This window comes from Engystomops pustulosus, chromosome 1, assembly GCF_040894005.1.
Source record: "Engystomops pustulosus chromosome 1, aEngPut4.maternal, whole genome shotgun sequence".
Taxonomy (NCBI): domain Eukaryota; kingdom Metazoa; phylum Chordata; class Amphibia; order Anura; family Leptodactylidae; genus Engystomops; species Engystomops pustulosus.
The window spans coordinates 256263203-256269487 of NC_092411.1; the positions used below are offsets into that span (position 1 = coordinate 256263203).

Genomic DNA, 6285 nt, shown 5'->3' on the forward strand with positions numbered 1-6285 from the left:
GCAACTGTGAAGAATATCTGTGACACCAGTTGGTGCAGTGATGTAGTGATAATAACAAATAATAATAATCTTTATTTATATAGCGCCAGCAAATTCCGTAGCGCTTTAAATTGATATACACACCTCTGCAAACAATCCCTAAATGTGCTCCCAGCCCCCTAAAATAGTCTCCGACTGTTTTGTCAACACAAATACACAAATATACAAGCTATAAACATGCCCCCTGTCGGCAGATTCTTGTAGCCACTAATTCTTATATATTTTCAGTTTCTTGCAACAATACAAAAAGATCATAGAGGGCGCTATCCCTGCACAGGATTGGAATACGCACCTGATGTACACCACCCATCATAAATAATATTCATCAGAGGCAAAGGGAAGAAAACTGGGTGCGTAAAATAAATCCCCCTATTATATAGTGTGTAGGTAATAAGGGAAGAGGGATAATTTCAATCACAATGTAAGTGGCCCTTCTAATTGTATATACAGGCAGTTCCCGGGTTACGTACAAGATAGGGTCCATAGGTTTGTTCTTAAGTTGAATTTGTATGTAAGTCGAAACTGTATATTTTATAATTGTAGCTCCAGACAAATGTTTTTTTTGCCCCAGTGACAATTGGAGTTTCAAAATTTTTTGCTGTAATTGGACCAAGGATTATCAATAAAGCTTCATTACAGACTCCTTACAGCTGATCATTGCAGCCTGGGTCTATAGTAAAGCATCCAGAGAGCTTCACCAAAGCTTACATTGGGCAGAGGGGTCTGTCTGTAACTATGGGTCGTCTGTAAGTCGGGTGTCCTTAAGTAGGGAACTGCCTGTAGTACAGTAGTAGCTTTAACCTTCACTTATGTAGATAGAGAAATTACACCACAATGTTGGATATTGTCACATAGATCGAGTGATCAGGGATAGCCAAAGATTCGTAATTCAGTACATTGGAATAAATTATTTCTAATTATATTTCAGAATATAGCTAAAATACATTTCCATGGATTAAGCCTGTTTCTATGCCAGGGGCCTAAGTCAAAGCGATTGTCATCATGCACATTTGCACAATAACTAATAACATGGTATTAACAAAAACGTTATTGTATAAGTAAATGAGCAGAGGCAGATATGTATCTCTGTGTCCCTTCCTTGCATGCAACAATGTATTTATTACTTACAAGTTAGGGGGCAAGTGCCATGAGAGGAGTGGAACCATCACCTCTGTCTTTGTCCTGATTGACACTTCCAGCCTGTCCCAACATCATTTGTATTCTTCTTAAAAAAAACCTCCTATCCATTGCTCGATCCTGACTTGCCACAAAGTACTTCCCCTGCTAAGTGAAACTACCACCAACACCAGGGGCTTCACCAAAGGTGCCAGGTCAGGAATGAGCAGCACTTGAGTGAGAATGCAATGAGAGGTCAAATGTCATGGGTAAAGGTTGGGAATGTCAATAAAAGCAAAAGGGGGATGCACTGGGTAGGATTAATAAGTAAGATACAAGCACTTGCCAGGAATGGAACTGTCCTCTGCAATAAACATCAGTCTGTCTGCTATAGCTACATAGATGTCATCATGTTGATAAGAGCCCTGCAGAGTGCTGGTAGGTGTAAATGTGATGACAGATCCCCTCTCTATAAGATCAGTGATGGACCATATCTTACAAGGGTCATCTGTAGCTACAATGAGACTACAAGAACCTGCATAGACAGAGATACAGAGTAGCCACAAGTCATCAGACTGTAAATTAACAAACAAATATCTCCAGAATGGGATATAATCTCAACAAGGCTAGATACATACTAGCTACAGCTAATTCATAAGATAAAACTTTTATTACCAATAATAGTTAATACCAATGCAAAAGAATGTGTCATATAAAAACCTAACATACGTGGTTAGAATTCACTTATATTCGGTTTTTATATGACACATACTTGTACATTCCTTTGCTGTAGCTAGTAAGATCTACAACATCCTGTGCTGATACTCTAAAGACTTACAACTCCAGTAATAAGTATCATTTTACCCACCCAAAAAGAACTTCTTCCAAGTCGAGTCCCATGTTCTATCAGTGTGCCAGGCGTGTAGTACCACAAGTGCCAGCATGCTCACAGTATACACAGGAGAGAAGAGATAAACTGGCAGCAAAGCTCAGAAAGTGCAGACATCATGGGAGGACAGATGATAAACACATCCCCCCACCCTCCAGTGCCCTGGTACCTGGCCAGTGCTGTGCCCAGCAGAGGGTGGCTGTGGGGGAGAGGTGTCCTGAGGCTTCAGGGTCTGCAGTGGGTGAGGAGAGCTTCTTCCTCCAGGCTCCATGCCTGTTTGTCTCCAGTCCTAGGGAACTCCATGCAGGGATCTCCCAGCACAGGCAGCAGAGGGGAGGGCGGCAGTGACGTCACTGGAGGAGGAAGCACTGGATACAATGTAACAACATACAATAATAAGAGCCACCCCCCTGTATACATTGTATCTATACCCACAGAGCAGGTTACACCACTTCTAGGAGATCATAATGATCCCCTGTCACATACACATTCACACATGACCCTGTATACAAGCTATAAGTCACTTTACTTCCTACTGCAGGGCTGAGGTTTCACATCACAGCTAGGAATAGCAGAAAGCATAGGAAATTCAAGTTCTTAGACATTTCTGTACAGGATTTCTGAAAAGATAAAAACTACAACTCCCACAATGCAATGCAGGGTGGAGCTTTACATCCATAAACAGAAGTGGATTCGCTTCACCCTCTAGAGGGGGGAATATGTTCTGCAATAATATAAAAACTGTTTTCAGGTTACTTTTTATTGATGCTGGTTTTTCTTCTAGTTTTCTTCCTGAGGCATAGAGGAATAGAGTTAGTTTTGGGGTCATCAGGGGTCTTCAGGTTGGAGATGATGAGTTTATAACATTTAAAAAAAAAAAAAGAAGTAGTAAAAGAAATAGCAGTTTTGTACATAAAGGCTTTGTTAGACCGTGCACTCCTTTATTCCATTCCACTTCTCAGTTCTCTGTCAGGCCTTCATTTTGGGATGTATTTAGATAAATAAGTCTTATATTTGAATAAGTTATAAAATAAATATCTTTTTTCTGTTGGTCTGATCCCCTGATGGATCAAGGCGCAGATAATATTATCCGCACCTTATGTCTCTGCACACACACATTAAAATCATGGCAATGGTTGCATAGTACAGTATATATGCTATTGAGAGTAAAGTTGTACCATACATCACCTTTTCTTTTGGCTGCACATATCAGATATAGTTGTCACCAGATTTTTTTTTTTAAAACAACATGGTTTCACAATATTAAAGGGGTTGTCCACTTTTCAATAAATCTATTCCATTATATATGTCTCTGCATTTATATGTACCTGTGTCTTTGCCTCCTTTAAGAACTTCAGTCTTTCCATGTTTTCAACATGCTGCCTCATTGACAGACACAGGGAGAGGGAAGGGTGGAGGGAGCAGGATAATAACTCTCCTGCTTCAGCCCCTCCTATTCATCAATGCTCAGACATGTAAACAAAGATCCAGAGTCTGCACTAAAGTAAGTAGCAGGAATGCTGTATCACTTGATGAACATTCAGGGATTATAATTAAATGTAAATCCCGGGAATAAGCATAATTCATATTTAAATGGGTTATTAAAATATAAGCTACCCTGTATACTCTAGAATATATTATAGTATATCTAGTATATCTCTAGTTTTTCAGCACAAAAACTCAGCTTATACTTGAGTCTATAAAAAAAACAAACAAATGTTCTCACCTTTCCGATGCCGCTGAGCAGATCCTCTTCATTCTTGTGATGATCCGGCTCCAGGTCCCTGCGCACTGCATCGCACGCACAATGATGTTGGCCGCTTGCTGACATCATAGGGTGGGCGCCGCCATCGGAGGAGGGGCTGTTACTGAGAACTGCAGGATCATGGGAGTGGTAGTTGTAGATGACAGCCATCTTGGAGATAACTATAACCTACTTTAGAAGGCTCGTAAAATTAATCATAAAAGAAAACAGTTTTAGCTGTGTTTTGTGATTAATGACACTGAGTTTTGTTGTATTTATTAATTTACAGCATTATGGGTTTTTGTATCAGACATTCATATTCGTGGAATGGAAAAGAGTGGCCAGCCCCTTTAAGTCAGTTATTAAATTAGTCAGTATTAAAGGAAACTTGTCACCACAAAACTCTACAATAAGCCCTGACCATTACCCCATTGGTGACTCTAATTGTGGTGTAATGGTGTCTTCATGTGTCCTCTGCGTTGGTGCTTCGCCACTTTTATTCTCTATCATTATCTTATTAGATCCAGTAAAGGAGGAGGGAGAGCACCCAGTCAGGCCCCACTGCTTGCTCACAGCCGCTGTGGATTATAATACCAGTTCCTCCACATGTCACTACAAGCTATAACTCTAGCGCATGCACAAGTATTATGTACGTGGTGACAAGAGACAGCTAGCCAGTCATCCTCCAACATGCATGAGCACTTCACTGACGAGCATCGGATTAGCCAACTCTCTCTTGCCGCACATTTTATACTGGAGCATGTGTGGTGCCCTGCTGCAGCTGGCCAGGGACAAGCCCCGTACCAACATTTTAGGTGCTCCAGCATTCTCTAGAGTTTTAAAATAGCTTGTAGTGACAGATTTTATAATCCACAGCGGCTGTGAGGGGTTGGTGACTGAATCTAAGCACTCTGCCGTCCCCTTGACTGGATCTAAGAAGATAATAATGAAGAATAAAAGTGTTATTTGTGCCAAAGCAGCAACTCCCTTCATCAGCTAATCTGTAGGATGGGGTGTCGCACCCTTGACCATTCCATGTTATTAACCTAGGACAGTGGTGGCGAACCTATGGCACGGGTGCCAGAAGTGGCACTCAGACCATTGGCCTAGGACAGAGTTCACCAAATATGACCAAATCCATCAAACCTTTCTGCAGTCCCAGGCAACTTAAGAAATGCTGCTCTCAATGCTATTTTAAAGTGACACTTTATTGGCTGTTTGGAACTGCGGGAAAAGTGAGAAGGTTTTGATGTGGAAGAACAGGAAGCAATAAGTTACTTCTTAAAAAAACACGTTAAATAAGTGGTTTTAGCTTGTAGTTTGGGCACTCTGTCTCCAAAAGGTTCGCCATCACTGACCTAGGACATAGATCCTAAAAATCCCTTTAAGACTTTTGTTAGGCTATGTGCACACGTACATGTTTTGGGTGTAATAACAATCGAGGTCCAGTGCGCAGATCCTTACTAAATACTAGCAGTGTGTCCTAGGGTTATGTTTTATGTATCATTTTATGATATTCCCTTTTACTATCCAGAAACAAATATACTTAACGGAAATCTACCATTAAAATCAAGCATAATAAACCAGGGACACTTACGCATAGACCCAGGCACCGTGACTGTGGTAATCTTATATTTGTTATCCATCCTTCCTTCTGAAATCTACTTTTAAAATTATGCTAATGAGCCAGAAGGGATATAGGGCTGTTTCCAGAGCCCCTCCGTGTTGTAGCGTCACAGGCTGTAAAAATGAGCAGAGCAGGTCTCCCCTCCCCCTGCACTTCCTGATGCTGCTACATTACATAGGCAGAGGGACAAATATAAGACTATTACCACATTCACAGTGCCTGGATCTATGAGTAAGTGTCCCTGGTTTATCATGATGGATTTTGATGGCAAATATTCTTTAAAAGAATAAGATTTACATTTGTATGTGTTACTGCCTATGTAGAAGTGCTATTTCCTGCACTAAACACTTCTTAAAACATCTGTGAAAGACACAAAGCAAACCATTGTCACAACCTACTGAAGATTACACTATACAGTCTGAACATACTAAGGATGTCTATCTTTAGACTACTTAGTCTTACCTTACCTTAATTAAATTTTATGCATTTTACAACTGTCTAGTAAATCTTAGTCTTCGGTTAACGTTGCTCCCATCTCTGTCGACATATCCTTTGGATATACCATATATATTCAGGATATATGGGAGATACCTCAATGATCTGCCCCTATTTCCCAAGACAGGGGCCATAGATGTCCCATATGAGAGTACTCCTTTAAAGAGGTAAACTTTTAATTTCTCTGGGATTTGTCTTTTTGCATTGTATAAAAGTAAAGTCCCTTGGCTGCAGTTAATTCACATATAAATGCTGCCATATTTGTGAAGGAGTTGGCACACAGGTTGCATTAATGCCTGTACAAGTATCATAGATGCTTGCACAAGCAGATTTGTTCCTAGAAAAAATAATACACATATACACAGTATAAATACA

At 40.4% G+C, this 6285-nt stretch overlaps 1 protein-coding gene across 2 annotated transcripts in view; it reads right to left on the minus strand.

The window, feature by feature from the left end:
- KLHL5 (kelch like family member 5) overlaps positions 1–2417 on the minus strand; it is a 45403-nt gene extending 42986 nt beyond the window's left edge. Inside the window, exon 1 of one of the 2 annotated variants that reach the window (XM_072125674.1) lies at positions 2214–2417. The gene's annotated coding sequence lies outside the window, so the exon portion shown is untranslated. The remainder of the gene's footprint in view (positions 1–2213) is intronic. The other variant, XM_072125666.1, reaches the window with a different exon arrangement.
- Positions 2418–6285: the final 3868 nt, after the last annotated feature.